The sequence below is a fragment of the Balaenoptera musculus genome, chromosome 1 (assembly GCF_009873245.2).
Source record: "Balaenoptera musculus isolate JJ_BM4_2016_0621 chromosome 1, mBalMus1.pri.v3, whole genome shotgun sequence".
Classification (NCBI taxonomy): domain Eukaryota; kingdom Metazoa; phylum Chordata; class Mammalia; order Artiodactyla; family Balaenopteridae; genus Balaenoptera; species Balaenoptera musculus.
In genome coordinates, this window is record NC_045785.1 from 81,325,068 (window position 1) to 81,339,330 (window position 14,263).

Here is a 14,263-nt window from a genome sequence, read left to right on the forward strand (position 1 = left end):
TATTTTTTAGATTAATCCAAAGTTGTCATGCAAAAAAAGTCCTTAGAGAATGTTTTTTAAAAATGATTTTTAATTTGCATTGTAAATCTAAAGGTTTGTGGAAAATATTTGACTACTATTGCCGTGCTTCAAGCGTGCTTTAATAATTTAGACGTTTTATACAGCAATGGCTGCACACCTACTATGTGCCAGGTGTGGGACCATACACGCATCTTAATTGTGTGACTGCGTCCTCCTTACACCACTGTTCATTTGCTTAACACACTCTTTATAAATAAATGCAGAGGTAAGCAATCTTAATCAGAAGGACTACAAATATTGAATTAGCTGAAGGGAAATTAAGGTCATTTTGTTAAAGTTTTTATTTGTGTGCTTTGTTCTGGCCTAAGGTATAAAAATCTTAAAGTAGTAGAAAACACATCTTTCTTTTTTCCTTCTATCTTATGCAACAGCATAAAAAAGACCAAACAAAATTTTTTTAATGATAAATGGGACCATAGAAAATTTAGTATCAACCAAGTTCTAGAGAAATGGCTGAACCATTTCCTTTGCACATTAGCAAGTTCAAAGTCAAAATTTCTTGAAAAGGTGCTGTGATTAGTTAGTAGTTTAGTGTTGCTGTTTGAAGTCTCAGAAAACATGGGGAGACTTTGAAGGGGACAAATAATCACCTTAGAATAAATCCCGTTCATTCAGAGTAAATCTAGTCATCTTGGTTTTTGTTTTTTTCTTTTTCTTTTTTATTGTCCTTCACAGCCTCTGAGTTTGCAAAATAAAACTGGGGACTGGGACAGGGACACCCAGAAAGGAGCAGGTGGGAGGGGAATGGCACCGAATTTCCCTTTACATACTTTATGTTATGAGCCATGTGGATGTATTACTAATTCAAATAAATAAATACACATTAAAAATATTCAGCCATTGAGATCAGGTTATCTCTCAGATGCATAGTGTTGGAAAGTGATTCTCATGCTTAGGGGGGACAAAGGAGAAAGGTCAGAATAGGGACACCCAGAAAGGTTAAGAAACTTACCAAGGGGCAGCATAGAGCCAGGACTGGAAGTGATGATAGAATGAACCTGACTTCCCACTACTCCAGACTCCCTCTCATTTACCACTAAACGGAGAGTGAGGAGAGTAAGCACCCCCCCCCCGAAAAGTACACTTTTTTAAATTTAGGAAGAATCCCTCCCCCCAAATATTCCTTTGGAACTGGATATAATGGTAAGCAGAATGTAGGCTTGGGGCATAATTTTCTATAAATACTGGTTTTCCCAAAAGAGGATGTTAAATTTACTAATTTTGTCAGTAATTTACTAATTATTATTAAATAACAATAATAATGTATCTACAGATGCCGAATAACAAATGACCTTCTTCATATGGCAAACATTTCCAAGCTCTGGCCAATGGCTCATTTATTTCAAGCAGCATCTCATAGATCAGAATTTCCTTACAACCAAAGATTTGAGACATTTTTAAAAAGAAAATTGTAACAGGATATTACCAGTCTCTTGTTTTTTTCACAAAGCTTTACAGTTACCATCTCTGTTCTATTTGTGGGAGGCACAGGAAGAATGGGTGATCCTGAGGAGGGGTGATGCCTCCATTTCCAGCATACATTTCTGTGATGTTTGCATCATTTGATCCTCACAGCGATGCTATCAGGAGGGGAGAGAGTCTGCACTTTTTGTCGATGGTCATTCGTGGTATCGATCTCTGTTCTGCCAGTTACTAGCCCTGTGACCTTGAACAAATTAGCTCAACTCTCCCAGCCTCAGTTTCTCATCTATAAAGTCAGAGTACCTACCAATCTTGCAAGACCATGGAGCAGTCCTTTGATTTCCACTCTTCACAGGATCCTCTGGGCACCAAGAATGGAAGAATGCTCCCAGTGAAGGTGTCCTAGGTTTAACCTCCTTGTCCCAGGTCCTGATTCAATTTGTTCAACTTTGCATAAGTAAACTTTGTGACAGCAATTTGCAGGGACTTGGATTTTTTTTTTTTAAATCAAAGGTCAGGGAGAAAAAATGAATCAAGGATCTATTTTCATTTCTAGATATTCTATGGATTTATTTGGGAGAAGTTAAATGAATAACTAACTTGTTTCAGAACTTAGTTTACCCATCTTTAAAACAAGAAATGCCTCCCATGTATCCAATACCATGAGCTATTGGCTGAGGAGTAGCTGTGGGAGAGATATTGAGAGTAAAATCAATGTTTAATACACACAGTAAAAAGAAAAAAAAAAAATCACAGGACGGGACTAGGCATGAGGCTCCTCTGTAAACCAGACAAGAGATTTTGTCTATAAGAAGGTGGTGCTTTATTTTTTAAATATATTTTTCATTATAAATTATATTAGATACAATTTGATAAAGAAAAGAAGAAACCCAAGACGTAATATTTTTGCTCTGCTTCTTTAAAAAAAAAAAGTAATTGTAATCATATCACAGATACAAATGTGTATTCTGTTTTTTCCACTGGATAATAATATTTCTTTCTTCTATTCTCTTTATTTTTTCAGATTTTCTTTAATTGAACAAAAAACTATTTTATAGTAAAAATTATTTAAATAAAAATTGTAACAATCATGTTCCTTGCTTTTATATTGTCTTTTATCATTCTCAATTGCTATAAAAAGAATTCTATCAAGTAGGTTACTATAATTTACTTAATCATGCCTGTCTTAGTATTTAGCTTGTTTTCATTTTTTGCTATTTTAAGTAATGCAGTGATAAGTTTTCTGGCTATAGCTTTGCCCACATTTTAAATTGTTTCTTTAGAATATCTTTCTAAGTGTGGAATTTCTGGATCCAACAATGAATATTTTTTATGGCTCTTGATACATCCCAGAAAAAGTGTTTTGGATAGCATGTTTGTGTAATGCACAAGCCAAAAAAATTCATATCACTTAGCAAACAGTTAAAAGATTAAAAAAATCAACTATGGAAAAGTTAGACCTTGATAAAAGACCAGACATAGAACTGGTTTTTATTTTATGCACAAGAAGTATTTGTTAGACAGTGGCCACACCCTGTCATATTGCTATGGTTTTGTTCTCTTGCTATTAAAAAACTATTTAATTTTTGTCTTTGGATTAGCTGTTTTGGTGGGTGAAGTTAGACAGAAATAAGAGATATATATTTTTTTCTAAATTGTATGAATTCAAGGAATATAAATGCAGAGTGATAATTCCGTGATGCCTTAATTGAAATGTTTGAAATGTTAGGTAATATATTTGTCTCCCTTCCACTCTTATAAGTAGCAAGCTATCAAAATAAAATTCAAATGACACTATAAGTCAATAAAATTTGATGGCATCATCATTTATGGAAAGTGGGTAATGCTTTTTTACCAACATATGCAAAAATTGGGAAATGGGGTAAAGGAGAAATTTGGAGATAAAAAAATTAGTATAAGACTTATGCCATGAGTAAGACCCAATCTTGTATTAATATTCAGAACCTTTTCAAACATGAAGAGAAACACTATTTTCCTTTAATAAACATTTTGGAACCGATATATTTAAATCTTGTCACATTATAAAACATGTTCTATTACTATAAAAATCTAAATTAAACTTTTACATAAAGGATTTCAAACATCTGAAGAGGGAGGGGCTGTCAGCTTTGGTGTTCAGAGTTCAAATAAGAAAATTGTTAACCTCACCACATATATATTTTTACATTGTTCCTAAGAAGAGATTGACTGAATAAAGTGTCATCTTATGTGTGGGCTGCATGAAATGACTCTTCATAGAAACATACCCAGCGTGAACTTTCATGGAAAAAAAAAGTAGATTTTAGTTGGTGAATGGAAAATGTAACGAGAGAGAAAATGTAAAATTATTTTTCTTTTTTTTTTTCATTTCCTCCAAGATGTTTGGTGATCATTTTACCATATGTTTACCCCAGATGAAACACTTCACTTTCAAACAGTAAAGCCTATATATTTTAACTTTAAAAAATTACTTATAAAGCATAGCTCTGCTACAGGGAATGTCTGACTCCATACCTGGAAGCAAGGTGGGAGTTGAGGCTTCTGGAAAACTCAGGCAGGCTGCGAGGCTCAGAAGATCAGGCCTCATGGATATCCCCAGACTCTCCCTGAGAGACAACTCCCTGGGAGAAGGACAGAAGGACCCGTGGTTGGCAGATGCAACCCACTGGGTGTTCTAGCTCTGCCGCTTACTGGCTGCGTGGAGGAGAGGGAAAGGCTGGGACTTCTGAGAGGCAGACATTAGAGTCGTTTCTATTTCTGCATAAGGACACCAGTGGTTTAAGAAGCCCAGGTTCTGATAACTAGCAGCTTTTTAAAACCCAGCCAAATCTGTTGATTCCCAATCTTGTCTCTTTCCACCAAACCATACTAATAGTTCCACATCCAGCACAGGGAGCAAAAGCCTTGAGCCAGAAGCCATGTGCCTGTTAGAGCCTTGGGGAGTGATAAGGATGGGGGAGATCAAGCCGATAACTAAGTTTGATTGGTAGAGGAGAGGGAACACATTTCCTCACCTCCTGCTGCAAGCTTGTAACCAACCCCCCCGCCCCCGACCTCCGCCTTGCCCCCGGGCACGCTGCTCATCACAAGCCCAGAAACAGCATTAAATGAGTGAGTTGCTGAAAGTAGAATAGCTGTGTGACAGAACACTTGTAAAGTTGATAAAAGAAAATATTAAAACACACTTCCATATCCCACTACCTTAGCTTAACCACTAGTAATATTTTGGAGTGTTTTTTTCTCAATCTTAAAAAAAAAACCTCTAGGTGTATATTTTGCATGCTATGATCGTGTTGTATAATTGTCCATGTAAGTGATGTGTTATGATTTTATTTATTAACACTTTTCTGGACAATTGGATTGTTTCTCTTTTTCCCTACTATGAATGATGCTGTGATTTTTTTTTAAAGTGCATTTGGGTTTTTGTGTATATATAATTCTTTCTTTAGGATTGATTGTCAGAAACGGAATAACTGCATCAAAGAATAAGAACCTTTTAAAGTTTATGAACACATATTGACAAATTATTTTCCCAAATGAGTACAATAATTACACCTCTGTCAAGAAAAATTATAAAGACCATAGTAACCAAGGAACGGCAGAATGTAGTCATTAAAGGCATGGACTCTGAGCCAGATTTCTACAATCTAGAAATTCTGGCTCTGTCATTTATTAGCCTTAGACAAGCTCCTCAACCTCTCAGTCCCTCAACTTCTTTACCTGTGAGCATGCTTATAATAATAGCACCTACCTCATAGTTTGTTGCACTGCACAGATGTAACAAGATAATAGATGTGAAGCATCGAGTAGGCATTTATGAAGTGGTAGTTACTGTCACTATATACCAAGCACTATCGAGGCCCTTTCATACATTTTCTTTAACCATCCCAATAAACATGCTGTGGAAATAGACTTGAAGAGGTTTGCCTTTCCTAGATCACATGGCCAGAGAAGGACAGGGCCAAGATTCAAACCCAAGCCAGCCTGGCTGCAGACCCTGTAGGTGGACTCTTGGAGGTAGGACCCACAGTGTGGGAGCAGTAGCTTGCATACTCTGGACAATGACCAGGAATTGCCAGGAAGCGTTTTACTACGGATTTCTGACATCCTCAATCAGACCGACCACCTGAGAGATGCGGGCTCTCAGACCTCATCTCCCACAGGAGGCCTTGGGTTCTGGGCTTTCCAGGATTACTTTCAACTCTCATGGTCTGTGTCTCCATCAAATTGAGTAGTTCATCAAGGCTGGGGCTGGTAGAGAGTGGCAAAGGATCACTGCCTCTTCCTAAAATATTCTTCCTATTAATAAACAAATATTTATTTTGTGTTCCCCTTTCTAAAATATTTTTAACTCTTCCTGTTGTCAGGTAAGGGCCAATTCAGTGGTAGGGGCCATGAGGTTTCATTTGAGCTTTAATTAAAACGCACCCACCACACACATACCCCAGCACATGACCCCCAATGCGGACGTATCTGATGAAAGAACGAACAGGGCTTCTGTGCAAATCAGGGATTTGCTTGTGCACTGCATGGTCTCTTTGTTCACTAGTAGAAGAATGTCCTGGCGGCAACAAGGAAACACAAGGGACAGCACCAGAATGAACTCTGACTCAGGATGGTAACCTGGGTGACCAGTGTGGCAGATGAGTTTCAAAGCAGTCCCTGAGGCCTGAAGGATGGAAAGGCAAGTGCTGGCACAGTTGTTCCACAGGAGGATGGGGTTTGTGGATTCAACAGCACGATTCAGTTTAATTCAACAAATATTTAGTGAATACTGGTTGAATGTCATGTACCGTGCCCTATGTGCGGTACAGAGATGGATATGGGGACCTCTGCTCTCCTTTACCCACCAAGAAGTGACTATAGCAGGGAAGGTAAATAAAAGAAAAAATTAATGAATGAAGAATATTTCCCTCCTACCCCAGGCCTCTGAGATAGCCATTTGGCCTGGCATACAGGGACTTTTTCCTTTTTTCTCTTTTGGCTGCACTGCACGGCTTGTGGGATCTTAGTTCCCTGACCAGGGATCAAACCCGGGTTCACGGCAGTGAAAGCCTGAGTCTTAACCACTGGACCTCCAGGGAATTCCCCAGGGACTTTTCTTTTGACCAGTGTGATAGTTAATTTTTCGTGTCACTTTGACAAAGGGATACCCAGATAGCTGGTAAAACGTTATTTCTGGATGTATCTGTGAGGGTGTTTCCCAAAGAGATTAACATTTGCATCAGTAGATAAAGTAAAGAAGATCACACTTAACTATGTGGGCTGGCCTCATCCAGTCTATTGAAGGCCCTAATAGAACAAAAAGGTGGAGAGGAAGGGTGAATTCTCTCCCCCCCATCCCCCCCCCCCCCCCCCCCGGCCTTCTCTCTCATCTTCTCTTAGCCTTGGACATTGGAATTTCTGGTTTTCAGACCTTCAGCCTCCGACTGGAGTTACACCATCAGCTGCCCTGGTTCTCAGGCATTTAGACACAGACTGAATTATACCACTGGTTCCCTGGTTCTCCAGCTTGCAGATCGTGGCACCTCTTGGCCTCCATAACAGTGTGAGCCAATTCCTATAATAAATTTCCTCATATATATCTAGATATATCCTATTGGTTCTATTTCTCTGGAGAACCCTGATGAGTACAGCCAGTCAGCGCCATTGCACAGTTTCTGCTAAAGATTTGAAATTAACGAAATACATGAGGCTGGGGTTAGAATTTTGGAGCATCAAAATATTCGACCAGTTGTGAAGAATGTGATCTACTTTTTGCACAGACATTTTTGCTTCTGGTTTGGGAAGTATTTTGTAGCTTGGATTGTAGAAAGGCATTTATTTGATTTTGGCATATTCCATGATGCTTGTCTAGCCAAAATTTCTCCATGTTTTTGCTTGGATTCTCTGGGAAGGAGTCAGAGAAGGTGGATGAAAATGTTTTCTTTCTTTCTTTCTTTCTTTTTCTTCTCTCTCTCTTTCTTTCTAATAGCAAAGTTGAGATTAACTATTACTATTAACTATTTTTGGTACCAAGACCAGCTGTATTTCTCTCTGGAATCCTAAAAAGTGGTTATTGTGTGATAGAAATGAACAATGTTCTCATACTTCCTTATAATAGATGCAATACTCAATACAATACTCAATACACAGTGTTGATATCACAGAAAAGTACAAATTGGTAAGCATTATACTTTAGGAAACTATGGCACTGTCTAGCAAGGTACCAGTTGTCTAATGATCTGGTTTAATCCATGGATATGTTTTAGACTAGACTGTCTGAAAAAGCACATAAGCTGATGTATGCTTCAAACAATCCTCCCTGAAAATTGCTTCTCCCTACTGAGTTTTTAATAAATATTGGATGGGCTTCCCTGGTGGCGCAGTGGTTAAGAATCTGCCTGCCAATGCAGGAGACATGGGTTGGAGCCCTGATCGGGGAAGATCCCACATGCCGCGGAGCAACTAAGCCCGTGCACCACAACTACTGAGCCTGCGCTCTAGAGCCCACGAGCCACAACTACTGAAGCCCGCACACCTAGAGCCCGTGCTCCTGACAAGAGAAGCCACCACAATGAGAAGCCTGTGCACCACAACGAAGAGTAGCCCCCGCTCGCTGCAACCAGAGAAAAGCCTGCATGCAGCAACAAAGACCCAACGCAGCCAAAAATAAAATAAAATAAAATAATTTAAAATAAATTAAAAAATAAAATAAAAAATAAATATTGAATGACAAAGTGAGATTATATCCCCAGCCAAATCCTGGAATGTAGCTATCCTGAGTTGTCTAAATTCAGACACACATGCCTTAATAGACAATTCAAGGGTAGAGTTTGACCTATTATGAAAGCTGAGGTACCTAAGGACAGCTGGCTGGGTAAAAGGCTTTTGTCACCTACAAGGGAAAACCAAAGTCAGGTGTAGACTTTTCCTGAGGAAATTGTTTTGAGTCTTGGTAGCACACAAACTCGACTCTAAAAGCTCACATACATAGAACATGGCCAAAATGATATTTTTCCAACTTTATATTTTCAGTACAGAAAAGTTCAAAGAATAGTGCAATGAACATCCAAATAATTCTAACTAGATTCAACTCCAACATAACCTTAATATAAAATTTGAATAAAAATATTAACACCAAAAGAAACTCTTAATTAAGCATCCCCAGAATTCATAAGTTTTAGTAGGGCTACTTCCTGCCATATCTACCCTCTGGGTAAAGTATCTGTGATGTACATGGAGATAATTAAACAAAGTAACTTATATAACATTGTTTTAACATTATAAACTAGTTAAAAGATGAGAAATACCTACTGAATACATACCAAATGTAAATTTATTTTGCAAGTATATACCTTCTCTGGCAGCAATTAGGCAAGAGAGTTTTATCAAGAGCTCTGAGTTTGAGATGATAAGACTTGTTTTATCTGCATATACAAAAGTGCTTGCTTTTCTTTTTTTTTTTTTTTTTTACAGCAGAAGGGAGTTGTCAAGCTCAGCTATGAAAACTGTTTTATTGCTCAGGTTCTTTAAGATTTAATATATGTGTTAATAGGGAGCAGCAGGATAGAGTGTATCTGTGTTGAACTTGTGCAGATGGCTCCATAACCAATTCCTGCCAACAGACCTAAAGGCTGAGAAAATTTCAAAGGAATATTATGTTGCATATAATAGACAAGCTACGTCTAAAGTCTGCCTATTCCTTATGTACAACACTAGCCAGAAAAACCCAGGCTCAAAATTTGTCAATCAAGATAATAACTCATGTTTTTGGTTGTCAACTGTGAGTTCTTTCCCCATTTTATCTCATTGACTACAACAACCCTATGAGGTAGGCAGTGTTATTGTTATTATTCCTATTTTATGGGTGAGGAAACTGAAGCTGAGAGGTAACTTTGCCCAAAGTCACACAATAAGTTAATAGGATTCAAACCTAAGTGGATTTGATATTAAAGCCCAGATTTTTTTTTTCTTTTAAATAAATTTACTTATTTATTTATGGCTGTGTTGGGTCTTCGTTTCTGTGCGAGGGCTTTCTCCAGTTGCGGCGAGCGGGGGCCACTCTTCATCGCGGTGCGCGGGCCTCTTACTGTCGCGGCCTCTCCCGTTGCAGAGCACAGGCTCCAGACGCGCAGGCTCAGTAGTTGTGGCTCACGGGCCCAGTTGCTCCGCGGCATGTGGGATCTTCCCGGACCGGGGCACGAACCCGTGTCCCCTGCATTGGCAGGCGGATTCCTAACCACTGCGCCACCAGGGAAGCCCCAAAGCCCAGATTTTTAACTCTGGTTACGCTACCCCCCTATAATAAGCAAACAGACTAGATGGTCCTTTAATCAGGCTGGCTTTTTCAAAGACAGAATAAATGCTGCTCTTCTGCCAGGCATGGTCATGTCTGTGGAGGGAACAAGTCAGAAATACCTCTTGTTTATAAGGACCAGAGCTTGTGATTCACAGCAATTGCTAAACAGCTCTAGAAATAAAGTCTTGGGTACTTTATCTTCTTTTATAAACTTTCATTGTTATATAATATATATATATATATATCATATATATATATATATATATCATATATAAATATATATAAAAATATAGATAGATAGATACAGTAAAAGTGCATAAATCTTAAGAATATAGCTTGGCTAATTTTTACATAGCTATACACCCAAGTCAAGATCTAGATTATTTTCAGGACCTCAGGTGCTATACTGAATTTGTATTTTTTAACCAGTTGCTTAAAGTGGGAGACCATTACTGAGCTCTGGTTAGAAATTGGCTTGGGGGGCTTCCCTGGTGGCGCAGTGGTTGAGAATCCGCCTGCTAATGCAGGGCACACGGGTTCGAGCCCTGGTCTGGGAGGATCCCACGTGCCGCGGAGCGACTGGGCCCGTGAGCCACAACTACTGAGCCTGCGCGTCTGGAGCCTGTGCTCCGCAACAAGGGAGGCCGCGATAATGAGAGGCCCACGCACCGCGATGAAGAGTGGCCCCCACTTGCCGCAACTAGAGAAAGCTCTCGCACGAAACGAAGACCCAACACAGCTAAAACAAACAAACAAATAAATAAATAAATAGAGTAGCTATTAATTAAAAAAAAAAAACAAAACGCAAATGTCTGTCTGCCTTTGTGTCCAAATTAAAAAAAAAAAAAAAGAAAAAAAAGAAATTGGCTTGGGAGCTACAAAGATCCAGGCCATTGACCATGGTCTGTAGAGTTAGGTAAAGTGAGCCTCCCATGAGCCAGCTCACATCTGGGTTGCCACTCCATCATCTTGCCTTGGAGATCATGTTCAAAGTGCCAAATCTAATGGCCTGTCTCGGTTTCTTCCAAAAGTTCATAGCAAAGAAGGTTTTATTGTTTTTGTTTTGTTTTCATGGAAAATATCAAACATATATAGATAGAATAGTAAAATGTACCCCATGTACCCATCACCCAGCTTCAACAGTAAATCTATGGCCAAACTTGTTTCATTTTATCATTTATCTCCCCATCCACTGCTCCCCTCCTCCACCTGACTATTTTGAAGTAAATCCCAAATACCATATCATTTCTTCTATAAACATTTCAGGACATCTCTCTAAAGAATAAGGACTCTTCTTATCAACAGTTTTGAGGCAAAGAAAAATTATACATCTTTGCTTTTATAAGTAAGTAAGTGTCAGGTAGACATTCCAGATTTTGGTTGTTTCATCATTAATCCTATGAAGGTTTTCTTGGCCAACCAGTAGTTCTTGACAAATCATGTACTAGGAAAGTGATACCTTCATTTTCAGGAAAACTGGTTATGAGTTTTCTACATCCAAAGCGGTTTATGTAAAATTCACCTAATGATAAATCACCAGGTGTTTGAAAGCTCTCAGCCACCTTACTCTTGTCAGTGCACCTACCACCCTAATCTAATTCCTAGGTATTATGGCTCTATGACAAGGATGCTCTTAGTTAAGCCAGAGAAGAGAAAATTTTACATGTAATCCAGAGTATTCGTTCTAAGGGTGGTTAGCAGCATAATAATAATATATGTTATAACTACAACATATGAAGCAATCTCTCAGATTAGAGAGGAAAATTTCCCCCAAATGTATTCAATACCATGTTTCCATTTACAAAGAATATACATCTTCAGTTTAAATTAGCCTGTTCCTAAAAATACGCTCTATAAGGAAAATGAATATTCTTTTATAGTACTAATGAGAATGTTAATTTGTAGAGGATAAATGGGCAATATGTGTCAGAAAAACATATTTAAAATATATATACTCCCTGATGTAGGAATTCCACTTTTAGTAATACATCATAACGAATCAAAGATGTGTTACAACTTATTTTAAGCAGTTTCATGGCAATAATAGGGAACACATGCCCAATAACAGAACATTGGTCAAATAAATTAAAGAATGTTCATGTGATGTACAGCCATTAAAATACGTAGGAAAAGGTAAGTTTAAAAAATCAGGGCTTCCCTGGTGGCGCAGTGGTTGAGAATCTGCCTGCCAATGCAGGGGATACGGGTTCGAGCTCCTGGTCTGGGAAGATCCCACATGCCGCGGAGCAACTAGGCCCGTGAGCCACAATTACTGAGCCTGCGCGTCTGGAGCCTGTGCTCCGCAACAAGAGAGGCCGCGATAATGAGAGGCCCGCACACCGCGATGAAGAGTGGTCCCCACTTGTCGCAACTAGAGAAAGCTCTCGCACAGAAACGAAGACCCAACACAGCCATAAATAAATAAATTAAAAAAAACAAAAAACAAAAAACAGCAGACACAAGAGAAGCTCTGAAAACCAAGTAGAAGTTGCCTTTAAAAAAAAAAAAATCAGGTTACATGACAATGTGTACATATATTCCCAAGTTTGATAACTAACTAAATAAATAAACAAATAAGGAAAACAGGAGAGAAAAAGACAGAAAAATAAGAGGAGCAATCCAGGGGTCCCACCATCCCACTGATAGAATAGAAAGGAAATTATCACAGAGATCAGAACAATGTTTCCAAATCTAAAGGACATAAGTCTACTTATTGAAAGGATCCAGTGAGGGCCCAACACAATGAAAGAAAAAAGGCCCTATATCATAGGATATCATTGTGAAATTTCAGAACCCCAAGATACTGGGGGACATCAGGCAGTCTCTATCATATTGCCCAAACTATCAATCAAATAGAATAAAAAAGAATAAAAACATTTTCAGACTAGCGACATCTCACAACATTTAACTCCCATGCACCTTCCTTGGGAGGTGACTGAAGGATGTAGTGTAATTTACCTAGAATTTTGGATTGATGATAAAGATGAGAAAAATTCCATCACTTACTAGCAATATGACCCTGGGTAAGTTACTTAAGCTCTTTATGCCTTTATTTCCTCTGTAATGTGAAGATAATTATATTGTTGTGAGGATTAAATTACTTAATATATAAAAAGTACTTAGCTAAATGCAATGCTTTATCCTGGATTAGATCCTGGAATAGAAAAAAAGTACATTAAGTACATAAGTGGAAAAACTGGTGGGATCCGAATAAAGTCTGTAGTTTAGTTAAACCTATTGTACCATTTAAAATGTCTTATTTTGACAAATGTACTATAGTTATGTTAGACATTAGGGGAAGCTGGGTGAAAGGTATATGGGAACTGCACTATCTTTGCAACTGTACTGCAAATCTAAAATTATTCCAAAATAAAAGATTTATTTTAAAAAAAAAGTATTCACCCCTACCTCACACCATATTCAAAATGGATCATCAACCTAAATGTAAAGGCTAAAACTATAAAACTCCTTTATATAAAACTATAAATCATAGTGACCTTGAATTAGGCAATAATTTCTTAAATATGACACCAAAAGCACAAGCAACAAAAGAAAAAATAGACAAAATTGACTTCATCAAAATTAAACACTTTTGTGCTTCAGAGGATACCATTAAGAAAGTGAAAAGACAGCTCATGGAATAGGAAAAAATATTTGTAAACCATATATCTGCTAAGGGACTGGTATGCAGAATATACAAAGTATTCTTACTAATTCAACAATTAAAAAAACCTAACAACCCAATTAAAAAATGGACAAGGGATTTAAATAGACACTTCCAAAGAAAATATATAAAGGGTCAATAAGCACATGAAAAGATGCTCAATATCACTAATCATTAGGGAAAAGCAAATCAAAACCACAGTTAGATACCACTCCACACCCAACTAGGATGCCTAAAATAAAAAGGACAGACAATAGTAAGTGTTGAGGATGTGGAGAAATTGGAACGCTCATACATTGTTGGTGGGATTGTAAAATACTGCAAACACTTAAAACAGTATGGTAGTAACCCAAAATGTTAAACAGAGTTACCATATGACCCAGAAATTCCACTCCTAAGTATACACCCAAGAGAACTGGAAACCTATGTTCACATACAAATGTGTACACAAATATTCAAAGCAGCATAATTCACAATAGCAAAGAGCTAGTAACAACCCACATGTTTATCAACTGATGAATGAATAAACAAAATATGGTATACTCATATACTGGCGTATTATTCAGAAAAAAATAGTTGCCTACTAACAGTAGGGGCTGGGGGAAGGAGAGAATAGAGAGTGACCGCTAACGGGTATGGGGTTTCTTTTCTGGAGTGATGAAAATATTCTGAAATTGATGTGAATATTCTGAAATTGGTGTGAACCATTATTACTAGTGGTGATGGTTGAACAACTGTGTATATACTAAAAATTATGTAATTGCATACTTTAAAAGGCTAAATTTTTTTCAAAGATTTTTTTTTTGATGTGGACC